The following is a 12,677-nucleotide window of genomic DNA, read 5'->3' as shown; positions in this document are numbered from 1 at the left end:
TTTGTGATGTCACCTAGAACCTTCACAGCAGCGACAGCTTTATGAGGAGCATCAGCACTGCTCTGCCTGAGCAGAACCATCACCGCCATAGGTTGTCAAATAACCCGGATTTAACCCACACAGGTAAGTCCAATGGGGTGCAGGCATGTCCTCTATGCTTACAGCTTCCCGTGGGTGTTGGTTTGATACCGTTTGGGGACAGCCAAGGAGGCATCTGCAGGCAACAAAGGTAGGTGTGTGCTTGTGTGTGTGTTTCCTATGCAGATCCTAAGCCCAGTGTCACATGCAAGTAGGAGGAGTAAGAAGGGTTCCTGGCAAATCCGGGTTATGGATTGCATTTAAAAAGGCCCCGTGGGAGTGCAATGGGCCCCTGTCTTGCTGCTTAGCAATAATGGTATGGGTTTAGGTTCTGCTGTGTGTACTGGTGGTTGACTGCCCCCCAGCCCAGAGTGTGCATGGAAAATTGTCTGGCAGCCTCCCTGACAGCAAGCAGTGATAGTGCCCATGAAGGGGACCTTGTTGGGCCCGCCCCTTTCACGGTTATCGCTTCTCGGCCTTTTGGCTAAGATCAAGTGTAGTATCTGTTCTTATCAGTTTAATATCTGATACGTCCCCTATCTGGGGACCATATATTAAATGGATTTTTGAGAACGGGGGCCGATTTCGAAGCTTGCTTCCGTCGCCCTATGCATTGACCCGATATGGCAGTATCTTCGGGTACAGTGCACCACCCCCTTACAGGGTTAAAAAGAAAGATTCCTACTTTCATTGCTACCTGCTTGCTGGCTAGCCAGCTAGCCAGCCCTGTGGGCCTTGCTGCTGCTGCAGCCAAAAAACAAAAGGTGGTGCTGCTGCTGCTTCTGCTGCTTCTGCTTCTGCTTGTGTCTGGCCCCTGTTGGAGCGTCCAGGCACAGGACTTCTGCTGCTGCTGACTAAATGGCCTCCTTAATTGGATCATTTGAGTAGCCAGCACACCTGTGCAGGTAGGGCATGACATGATAGGCAGCTGCCTTGATAGCGGGTGGGTGCTGAATGTTCCTAATTGACAAAATAAGATTAATGCTTATGAAGAAATATAAAATCTCATCCCTTCCCCAATATCGCGCCACACCCCTACCCCTTAATTCCCTGGTTGAACGTGATGGACATATGTCTTTTTTCGACCGTACTAACTATGTAACTATGTAACATAACATGGGGGGGGGGGGGTCTCCTGGCTGTTCACACAGGTGTGTCATTGCTGTACATTGACCATGCATTGCTTCTGTGGTATTGCAAAGGCAAAGACAAATGCTTCCAGCCATCCATTGCACTAATGGATTGGTCATCAGCTGGCTGTCTATGTCCCGCATCAATATAGACCAAAGTACAGAGGGTTAGGCTATGCTATTGTGCACCTACCTGATGCATCAGAAGGTGCGAGGCCCTTGCTAAATTCTGTGCACAGACTTTGAGATCTATGCTTTAGACTGTATCTAAACCTGCTCCAACATGGACTGACATTCTGGCCTACTTTCAGCCGATGCGACTTGTCTGTCGCTGAACAGTCGCTTTTTATGTATTCAGCACCTATGTATAATGTTGTAAAAATGCTCTAGAAGCTAAAGTCGCAGAAATGTCACACATATTTGGCCTGCAACTTTCTGTGCGACAAATTCAGACAGGAAAAATCAGTATAAATCCTTAGAAAATTATCCCCCAGTGTCTCCATCTGCTGGCGGTATTGAATAAGCATTGCTGCACTGATGGGGTATGCATTAGACGAAAAAAAAGAAGAAAAAGAAGAATAATACGCCCAGAAAAGAGGCGAAAAGGAGAAAAACGTAAAAAAACGTGAAAAAAAAGTAAGAGGAAGAGAAGGGAAAAAAAGGTGGAAATGGGTTTAAAAGTGATTTCGGCGGAGAAATATATATATATATATATATATATATATATATATATATATATATGCGCACACACACATATAGATATAAACGTATTCTCCGTTGAGATATTGCAGCCGCTGCTGTGTCCAGGCCCAGGAGCCTTAGCACTGTGCTGTGATGTCACTCAATACCACTGACATCACTAGGTGTAAACAACATCTCTCCTTTGCTGTGTATGTGACTATGGAGCTGTTTGGTGATGTCGTCTATTACGGCCTTCATAGAAGCAACAGGAGATTGTTGCATCCATCTTGAACCCTCAGAACTACAGTGCTATGATGTCACTCACTTCCACAGGCCTTGCAGAGTGTAAACAACAACAACCCAGCTTTGTTGTGTATGTAACCAAAGGGATTTGTGATGTCACCTAGAACCTTCACAGCAGCGACAGCTTTATGAGGAGCATCAGCACTGCTCTGCCTGAGCAGAACCATCACCGCCATAGGTTGTCAAATAACCCGGATTTAACCCACACAGGTAAGTCCAATGGGGTGCAGGCATGTCCTCTATGCTTACAGCTTCCCGTGGGTGTTGGTTTGATACCGTTTGGGGACAGCCAAGGAGGCATCTGCAGGCAACAAAGGTAGGTGTGTGCTTGTGTGTGTGTTTCCTATGCAGATCCTAAGCCCAGTGTCACATGCAAGTAGGAGGAGTAAGAAGGGTTCCTGGCAAATCCGGGTTATGGATTGCATTTAAAAAGGCCCCGTGGGAGTGCAATGGGCCCCTGTCTTGCTGCTTAGCAATAATGGTATGGGTTTAGGTTCTGCTGTGTGTACTGGTGGTTGACTGCCCCCCAGCCCAGAGTGTGCATGGAAAATTGTCTGGCAGCCTCCCTGACAGCAAGCAGTGATAGTGCCCATGAAGGGGACCTTGTTGGGCCCGCCCCTTTCACGGTTATCGCTTCTCGGCCTTTTGGCTAAGATCAAGTGTAGTATCTGTTCTTATCAGTTTAATATCTGATACGTCCCCTATCTGGGGACCATATATTAAATGGATTTTTGAGAACGGGGGCCGATTTCGAAGCTTGCTTCCGTCGCCCTATGCATTGACCCGATATGGCAGTATCTTCGGGTACAGTGCACCACCCCCTTACAGGGTTAAAAAGAAAGATTCCTACTTTCATTGCTACCTGCTTGCTGGCTAGCCAGCTAGCCAGCCCTGTGGGCCTTGCTGCTGCTGCAGCCAAAAAACAAAAGGTGGTGCTGCTGCTGCTTCTGCTGCTTCTGCTTCTGCTTGTGTCTGGCCCCTGTTGGAGCGTCCAGGCACAGGACTTCTGCTGCTGCTGACTAAATGGCCTCCTTAATTGGATCATTTGAGTAGCCAGCACACCTGTGCAGGTAGGGCATGACATGATAGGCAGCTGCCTTGATAGCGGGTGGGTGCTGAATGTTCCTAATTGACAAAATAAGATTAATGCTTATGAAGAAATATAAAATCTCATCCCTTCCCCAATATCGCGCCACACCCCTACCCCTTAATTCCCTGGTTGAACGTGATGGACATATGTCTTTTTTCGACCGTACTAACTATGTAACTATGTAACATAACATGGGGGGGGGGGGTCTCCTGGCTGTTCACACAGGTGTGTCATTGCTGTACATTGACCATGCATTGCTTCTGTGGTATTGCAAAGGCAAAGACAAATGCTTCCAGCCATCCATTGCACTAATGGATTGGTCATCAGCTGGCTGTCTATGTCACGCATCAATATAGACCAAAGTACAGAGGGTTAGGCTATGCTATTGTGCACCTACCTGATGCATCAGAAGGTGCGAGGCCCTTGCTAAATTCTGTGCACAGACTTTGAGATCTATGCTTTAGACTGTATCTAAACCTGCTCCAACATGGACTGACATTCTGGCCTACTTTCAGCCGATGCGACTTGTCTGTCGCTGAACAGTCGCTTTTTATGTATTCAGCACCTATGTATAATGTTGTAAAAATGCTCTAGAAGCTAAAGTCGCAGAAATGTCACACATATTTGGCCTGCAACTTTCTGTGCGACAAATTCAGACAGGAAAAATCAGTATAAATCCTTAGAAAATTATCCCCCAGTGTCTCCATCTGCTGGCGGTATTGAATAAGCATTGCTGCACTGATGGGGTATGCATTAGACGAAAAAAAAGAAGAAAAAGAAGAATAATACGCCCAGAAAAGAGGCGAAAAGGAGAAAAACGTAAAAAAACGTGAAAAAAAAGTAAGAGGAAGAGAAGGGAAAAAAAGGTGGAAATGGGTTTAAAAGTGATTTCGGCGGAGAAATATATATATATATATATATATATATATATATATATATATATATATATGCGCACACACACATATAGATATAAACGTATTCTCCGTTGAGATATTGCAGCCGCTGCTGTGTCCAGGCCCAGGAGCCTTAGCACTGTGCTGTGATGTCACTCAATACCACTGACATCACTAGGTGTAAACAACATCTCTCCTTTGCTGTGTATGTGACTATGGAGCTGTTTGGTGATGTCGTCTATTACGGCCTTCATAGAAGCAACAGGAGATTGTTGCATCCATCTTGAACCCTCAGAACTACAGTGCTATGATGTCACTCACTTCCACAGGCCTTGCAGAGTGTAAACAACAACAACCCAGCTTTGTTGTGTATGTAACCAAAGGGATTTGTGATGTCACCTAGAACCTTCACAGCAGCGACAGCTTTATGAGGAGCATCAGCACTGCTCTGCCTGAGCAGAACCATCACCGCCATAGGTTGTCAAATAACCCGGATTTAACCCACACAGGTAAGTCCAATGGGGTGCAGGCATGTCCTCTATGCTTACAGCTTCCCGTGGGTGTTGGTTTGATACCGTTTGGGGACAGCCAAGGAGGCATCTGCAGGCAACAAAGGTAGGTGTGTGCTTGTGTGTGTGTTTCCTATGCAGATCCTAAGCCCAGTGTCACATGCAAGTAGGAGGAGTAAGAAGGGTTCCTGGCAAATCCGGGTTATGGATTGCATTTAAAAAGGCCCCGTGGGAGTGCAATGGGCCCCTGTCTTGCTGCTTAGCAATAATGGTATGGGTTTAGGTTCTGCTGTGTGTACTGGTGGTTGACTGCCCCCCAGCCCAGAGTGTGCATGGAAAATTGTCTGGCAGCCTCCCTGACAGCAAGCAGTGATAGTGCCCATGAAGGGGACCTTGTTGGGCCCGCCCCTTTCACGGTTATCGCTTCTCGGCCTTTTGGCTAAGATCAAGTGTAGTATCTGTTCTTATCAGTTTAATATCTGATACGTCCCCTATCTGGGGACCATATATTAAATGGATTTTTGAGAACGGGGGCCGATTTCGAAGCTTGCTTCCGTCGCCCTATGCATTGACCCGATATGGCAGTATCTTCGGGTACAGTGCACCACCCCCTTACAGGGTTAAAAAGAAAGATTCCTACTTTCATTGCTACCTGCTTGCTGGCTAGCCAGCTAGCCAGCCCTGTGGGCCTTGCTGCTGCTGCAGCCAAAAAACAAAAGGTGGTGCTGCTGCTGCTTCTGCTGCTTCTGCTTCTGCTTGTGTCTGGCCCCTGTTGGAGCGTCCAGGCACAGGACTTCTGCTGCTGCTGACTAAATGGCCTCCTTAATTGGATCATTTGAGTAGCCAGCACACCTGTGCAGGTAGGGCATGACATGATAGGCAGCTGCCTTGATAGCGGGTGGGTGCTGAATGTTCCTAATTGACAAAATAAGATTAATGCTTATGAAGAAATATAAAATCTCATCCCTTCCCCAATATCGCGCCACACCCCTACCCCTTAATTCCCTGGTTGAACGTGATGGACATATGTCTTTTTTCGACCGTACTAACTATGTAACTATGTAACATAACATGGGGGGGGGGGGTCTCCTGGCTGTTCACACAGGTGTGTCATTGCTGTACATTGACCATGCATTGCTTCTGTGGTATTGCAAAGGCAAAGACAAATGCTTCCAGCCATCCATTGCACTAATGGATTGGTCATCAGCTGGCTGTCTATGTCCCGCATCAATATAGACCAAAGTACAGAGGGTTAGGCTATGCTATTGTGCACCTACCTGATGCATCAGAAGGTGCGAGGCCCTTGCTAAATTCTGTGCACAGACTTTGAGATCTATGCTTTAGACTGTATCTAAACCTGCTCCAACATGGACTGACATTCTGGCCTACTTTCAGCCGATGCGACTTGTCTGTCGCTGAACAGTCGCTTTTTATGTATTCAGCACCTATGTATAATGTTGTAAAAATGCTCTAGAAGCTAAAGTCGCAGAAATGTCACACATATTTGGCCTGCAACTTTCTGTGCGACAAATTCAGACAGGAAAAATCAGTATAAATCCTTAGAAAATTATCCCCCAGTGTCTCCATCTGCTGGCGGTATTGAATAAGCATTGCTGCACTGATGGGGTATGCATTAGACGAAAAAAAAGAAGAAAAAGAAGAATAATACGCCCAGAAAAGAGGCGAAAAGGAGAAAAACGTAAAAAAACGTGAAAAAAAAGTAAGAGGAAGAGAAGGGAAAAAAAGGTGGAAATGGGTTTAAAAGTGATTTCGGCGGAGAAATATATATATATATATATATATATATATATATATATATGCGCACACACACATATAGATATAAACGTATTCTCCGTTGAGATATTGCAGCCGCTGCTGTGTCCAGGCCCAGGAGCCTTAGCACTGTGCTGTGATGTCACTCAATACCACTGACATCACTAGGTGTAAACAACATCTCTCCTTTGCTGTGTATGTGACTATGGAGCTGTTTGGTGATGTCGTCTATTACGGCCTTCATAGAAGCAACAGGAGATTGTTGCATCCATCTTGAACCCTCAGAACTACAGTGCTATGATGTCACTCACTTCCACAGGCCTTGCAGAGTGTAAACAACAACAACCCAGCTTTGTTGTGTATGTAACCAAAGGGATTTGTGATGTCACCTAGAACCTTCACAGCAGCGACAGCTTTATGAGGAGCATCAGCACTGCTCTGCCTGAGCAGAACCATCACCGCCATAGGTTGTCAAATAACCCGGATTTAACCCACACAGGTAAGTCCAATGGGGTGCAGGCATGTCCTCTATGCTTACAGCTTCCCGTGGGTGTTGGTTTGATACCGTTTGGGGACAGCCAAGGAGGCATCTGCAGGCAACAAAGGTAGGTGTGTGCTTGTGTGTGTGTTTCCTATGCAGATCCTAAGCCCAGTGTCACATGCAAGTAGGAGGAGTAAGAAGGGTTCCTGGCAAATCCGGGTTATGGATTGCATTTAAAAAGGCCCCGTGGGAGTGCAATGGGCCCCTGTCTTGCTGCTTAGCAATAATGGTATGGGTTTAGGTTCTGCTGTGTGTACTGGTGGTTGACTGCCCCCCAGCCCAGAGTGTGCATGGAAAATTGTCTGGCAGCCTCCCTGACAGCAAGCAGTGATAGTGCCCATGAAGGGGACCTTGTTGGGCCCGCCCCTTTCACGGTTATCGCTTCTCGGCCTTTTGGCTAAGATCAAGTGTAGTATCTGTTCTTATCAGTTTAATATCTGATACGTCCCCTATCTGGGGACCATATATTAAATGGATTTTTGAGAACGGGGGCCGATTTCGAAGCTTGCTTCCGTCGCCCTATGCATTGACCCGATATGGCAGTATCTTCGGGTACAGTGCACCACCCCCTTACAGGGTTAAAAAGAAAGATTCCTACTTTCATTGCTACCTGCTTGCTGGCTAGCCAGCTAGCCAGCCCTGTGGGCCTTGCTGCTGCTGCAGCCAAAAAACAAAAGGTGGTGCTGCTGCTGCTTCTGCTGCTTCTGCTTCTGCTTGTGTCTGGCCCCTGTTGGAGCGTCCAGGCACAGGACTTCTGCTGCTGCTGACTAAATGGCCTCCTTAATTGGATCATTTGAGTAGCCAGCACACCTGTGCAGGTAGGGCATGACATGATAGGCAGCTGCCTTGATAGCGGGTGGGTGCTGAATGTTCCTAATTGACAAAATAAGATTAATGCTTATGAAGAAATATAAAATCTCATCCCTTCCCCAATATCGCGCCACACCCCTACCCCTTAATTCCCTGGTTGAACGTGATGGACATATGTCTTTTTTCGACCGTACTAACTATGTAACTATGTAACATAACATGGGGGGGGGGGGGGTCTCCTGGCTGTTCACACAGGTGTGTCATTGCTGTACATTGACCATGCATTGCTTCTGTGGTATTGCAAAGGCAAAGACAAATGCTTCCAGCCATCCATTGCACTAATGGATTGGTCATCAGCTGGCTGTCTATGTCCCGCATCAATATAGACCAAAGTACAGAGGGTTAGGCTATGCTATTGTGCACCTACCTGATGCATCAGAAGGTGCGAGGCCCTTGCTAAATTCTGTGCACAGACTTTGAGATCTATGCTTTAGACTGTATCTAAACCTGCTCCAACATGGACTGACATTCTGGCCTACTTTCAGCCGATGCGACTTGTCTGTCGCTGAACAGTCGCTTTTTATGTATTCAGCACCTATGTATAATGTTGTAAAAATGCTCTAGAAGCTAAAGTCGCAGAAATGTCACACATATTTGGCCTGCAACTTTCTGTGCGACAAATTCAGACAGGAAAAATCAGTATAAATCCTTAGAAAATTATCCCCCAGTGTCTCCATCTGCTGGCGGTATTGAATAAGCATTGCTGCACTGATGGGGTATGCATTAGACGAAAAAAAAGAAGAAAAAGAAGAATAATACGCCCAGAAAAGAGGCGAAAAGGAGAAAAACGTAAAAAAACGTGAAAAAAAAGTAAGAGGAAGAGAAGGGAAAAAAAGGTGGAAATGGGTTTAAAAGTGATTTCGGCGGAGAAATATATATATATATATATATATATATATATATATATATATATATGCGCACACACACATATAGATATAAACGTATTCTCCGTTGAGATATTGCAGCCCCTGCTGTGTCCAGGCCCAGGAGCCTTAGCACTGTGCTGTGATGTCACTCAATACCACTGACATCACTAGGTGTAAACAACATCTCTCCTTTGCTGTGTATGTGACTATGGAGCTGTTTGGTGATGTCGTCTATTACGGCCTTCATAGAAGCAACAGGAGATTGTTGCATCCATCTTGAACCCTCAGAACTACAGTGCTATGATGTCACTCACTTCCACAGGCCTTGCAGAGTGTAAACAACAACAACCCAGCTTTGTTGTGTATGTAACCAAAGGGATTTGTGATGTCACCTAGAACCTTCACAGCAGCGACAGCTTTATGAGGAGCATCAGCACTGCTCTGCCTGAGCAGAACCATCACCGCCATAGGTTGTCAAATAACCCGGATTTAACCCACACAGGTAAGTCCAATGGGGTGCAGGCATGTCCTCTATGCTTACAGCTTCCCGTGGGTGTTGGTTTGATACCGTTTGGGGACAGCCAAGGAGGCATCTGCAGGCAACAAAGGTAGGTGTGTGCTTGTGTGTGTGTGTTTCCTATGCAGATCCTAAGCCCAGTGTCACATGCAAGTAGGAGGAGTAAGAAGGGTTCCTGGCAAATCCGGGTTATGGATTGCATTTAAAAAGGCCCCGTGGGAGTGCAATGGGCCCCTGTCTTGCTGCTTAGCAATAATGGTATGGGTTTAGGTTCTGCTGTGTGTACTGGTGGTTGACTGCCCCCCAGCCCAGAGTGTGCATGGAAAATTGTCTGGCAGCCTCCCTGACAGCAAGCAGTGATAGTGCCCATGAAGGGGACCTTGTTGGGCCCGCCCCTTTCACGGTTATCGCTTCTCGGCCTTTTGGCTAAGATCAAGTGTAGTATCTGTTCTTATCAGTTTAATATCTGATACGTCCCCTATCTGGGGACCATATATTAAATGGATTTTTGAGAACGGGGGCCGATTTCGAAGCTTGCTTCCGTCGCCCTATGCATTGACCCGATATGGCAGTATCTTCGGGTACAGTGCACCACCCCCTTACAGGGTTAAAAAGAAAGATTCCTACTTTCATTGCTACCTGCTTGCTGGCTAGCCAGCTAGCCAGCCCTGTGGGCCTTGCTGCTGCTGCAGCCAAAAAACAAAAGGTGGTGCTGCTGCTGCTTCTGCTTCTGCTTGTGTCTGGCCCCTGTTGGAGCGTCCAGGCACAGGACTTCTGCTGCTGCTGACTAAATGGCCTCCTTAATTGGATCATTTGAGTAGCCAGCACACCTGTGCAGGTAGGGCATGACATGATAGGCAGCTGCCTTGATAGCGGGTGGGTGCTGAATGTTCCTAATTGACAAAATAAGATTAATGCTTATGAAGAAATATAAAATCTCATCCCTTCCCCAATATCGCGCCACACCCCTACCCCTTAATTCCCTGGTTGAACGTGATGGACATATGTCTTTTTTCGACCGTACTAACTATGTAACTATGTAACATAACATGGGGGGGGGGGGTCTCCTGGCTGTTCACACAGGTGTGTCATTGCTGTACATTGACCATGCATTGCTTCTGTGGTATTGCAAAGGCAAAGACAAATGCTTCCAGCCATCCATTGCACTAATGGATTGGTCATCAGCTGGCTGTCTATGTCCCGCATCAATATAGACCAAAGTACAGAGGGTTAGGCTATGCTATTGTGCACCTACCTGATGCATCAGAAGGTGCGAGGCCCTTGCTAAATTCTGTGCACAGACTTTGAGATCTATGCTTTAGACTGTATCTAAACCTGCTCCAACATGGACTGACATTCTGGCCTACTTTCAGCCGATGCGACTTGTCTGTCGCTGAACAGTCGCTTTTTATGTATTCAGCACCTATGTATAATGTTGTAAAAATGCTCTAGAAGCTAAAGTCGCAGAAATGTCACACATATTTGGCCTGCAACTTTCTGTGCGACAAATTCAGACAGGAAAAATCAGTATAAATCCTTAGAAAATTATCCCCCAGTGTCTCCATCTGCTGGCGGTATTGAATAAGCATTGCTGCACTGATGGGGTATGCATTAGACGAAAAAAAAGAAGAAAAAGAAGAATAATACGCCCAGAAAAGAGGCGAAAAGGAGAAAAACGTAAAAAAACGTGAAAAAAAAGTAAGAGGAAGAGAAGGGAAAAAAAGGTGGAAATGGGTTTAAAAGTGATTTCGGCGGAGAAATATATATATATATATATATATATATATATATATATATATATGCGCACACACACATATAGATATAAACGTATTCTCCGTTGAGATATTGCAGCCGCTGCTGTGTCCAGGCCCAGGAGCCTTAGCACTGTGCTGTGATGTCACTCAATACCACTGACATCACTAGGTGTAAACAACATCTCTCCTTTGCTGTGTATGTGACTATGGAGCTGTTTGGTGATGTCGTCTATTACGGCCTTCATAGAAGCAACAGGAGATTGTTGCATCCATCTTGAACCCTCAGAACTACAGTGCTATGATGTCACTCACTTCCACAGGCCTTGCAGAGTGTAAACAACAACAACCCAGCTTTGTTGTGTATGTAACCAAAGGGATTTGTGATGTCACCTAGAACCTTCACAGCAGCGACAGCTTTATGAGGAGCATCAGCACTGCTCTGCCTGAGCAGAACCATCACCGCCATAGGTTGTCAAATAACCCGGATTTAACCCACACAGGTAAGTCCAATGGGGTGCAGGCATGTCCTCTATGCTTACAGCTTCCCGTGGGTGTTGGTTTGATACCGTTTGGGGACAGCCAAGGAGGCATCTGCAGGCAACAAAGGTAGGTGTGTGCTTGTGTGTGTGTTTCCTATGCAGATCCTAAGCCCAGTGTCACATGCAAGTAGGAGGAGTAAGAAGGGTTCCTGGCAAATCCGGGTTATGGATTGCATTTAAAAAGGCCCCGTGGGAGTGCAATGGGCCCCTGTCTTGCTGCTTAGCAATAATGGTATGGGTTTAGGTTCTGCTGTGTGTACTGGTGGTTGACTGCCCCCCAGCCCAGAGTGTGCATGGAAAATTGTCTGGCAGCCTCCCTGACAGCAAGCAGTGATAGTGCCCATGAAGGGGACCTTGTTGGGCCCGCCCCTTTCACGGTTATCGCTTCTCGGCCTTTTGGCTAAGATCAAGTGTAGTATCTGTTCTTATCAGTTTAATATCTGATACGTCCCCTATCTGGGGACCATATATTAAATGGATTTTTGAGAACGGGGGCCGATTTCGAAGCTTGCTTCCGTCGCCCTATGCATTGACCCGATATGGCAGTATCTTCGGGTACAGTGCACCACCCCCTTACAGGGTTAAAAAGAAAGATTCCTACTTTCATTGCTACCTGCTTGCTGGCTAGCCAGCTAGCCAGCCCTGTGGGCCTTGCTGCTGCTGCAGCCAAAAAACAAAAGGTGGTGCTGCTGCTGCTTCTGCTGCTTCTGCTTCTGCTTGTGTCTGGCCCCTGTTGGAGCGTCCAGGCACAGGACTTCTGCTGCTGCTGACTAAATGGCCTCCTTAATTGGATCATTTGAGTAGCCAGCACACCTGTGCAGGTAGGGCATGACATGATAGGCAGCTGCCTTGATAGCGGGTGGGTGCTGAATGTTCCTAATTGACAAAATAAGATTAATGCTTATGAAGAAATATAAAATCTCATCCCTTCCCCAATATCGCGCCACACCCCTACCCCTTAATTCCCTGGTTGAACGTGATGGACATATGTCTTTTTTCGACCGTACTAACTATGTAACTATGTAACATAACATGGGGGGGGGGGGGTCTCCTGGCTGTTCACACAGGTGTGTCATTGCTGTACATTGACCATGCATTGCTTCTGTGGTATTGCAAAGGCAAAGACAAATGCT

At 46.5% G+C, this 12,677-nt stretch overlaps 6 non-coding genes across 6 annotated transcripts; all 6 read left to right on the top strand.

The window, feature by feature from the left end:
- The first annotated feature begins 542 nt into the window (after positions 1-542).
- On the top strand, positions 543-733 carry LOC130320904 (U2 spliceosomal RNA). The gene has a single exon (XR_008866720.1). It is a non-coding gene; the product is annotated as a U2 spliceosomal RNA (small nuclear RNA).
- Positions 734-2,821: 2,088 nt separating this feature from the next.
- LOC130320923 (U2 spliceosomal RNA) lies at positions 2,822-3,012 on the top strand. The gene has a single exon (XR_008866737.1). It is a non-coding gene; the product is annotated as a U2 spliceosomal RNA (small nuclear RNA).
- Positions 3,013-5,103: 2,091 nt separating this feature from the next.
- LOC130320922 (U2 spliceosomal RNA) lies at positions 5,104-5,294 on the top strand. The gene has a single exon (XR_008866736.1). It is a non-coding gene; the product is annotated as a U2 spliceosomal RNA (small nuclear RNA).
- Positions 5,295-7,375: 2,081 nt separating this feature from the next.
- LOC130320921 (U2 spliceosomal RNA) lies at positions 7,376-7,566 on the top strand. The gene has a single exon (XR_008866735.1). It is a non-coding gene; the product is annotated as a U2 spliceosomal RNA (small nuclear RNA).
- Positions 7,567-9,657: 2,091 nt separating this feature from the next.
- On the top strand, positions 9,658-9,848 carry LOC130320915 (U2 spliceosomal RNA). Its single transcript, XR_008866730.1, has one exon. It is a non-coding gene; the product is annotated as a U2 spliceosomal RNA (small nuclear RNA).
- Positions 9,849-11,924: 2,076 nt separating this feature from the next.
- LOC130320903 (U2 spliceosomal RNA) lies at positions 11,925-12,115 on the top strand. The gene has a single exon (XR_008866719.1). It is a non-coding gene; the product is annotated as a U2 spliceosomal RNA (small nuclear RNA).
- The last annotated feature ends 562 nt before the right edge of the window (positions 12,116-12,677 follow it).

Source organism: Hyla sarda, unplaced genomic scaffold, assembly GCF_029499605.1.
Source record: "Hyla sarda isolate aHylSar1 unplaced genomic scaffold, aHylSar1.hap1 scaffold_2226, whole genome shotgun sequence".
Taxonomy (NCBI): Eukaryota; Metazoa; Chordata; class Amphibia; order Anura; family Hylidae; genus Hyla; species Hyla sarda.
The sequence above is the reverse complement of the archived record's forward strand: the minus strand, read 5'-3'. Positions and strand labels throughout refer to the sequence as shown.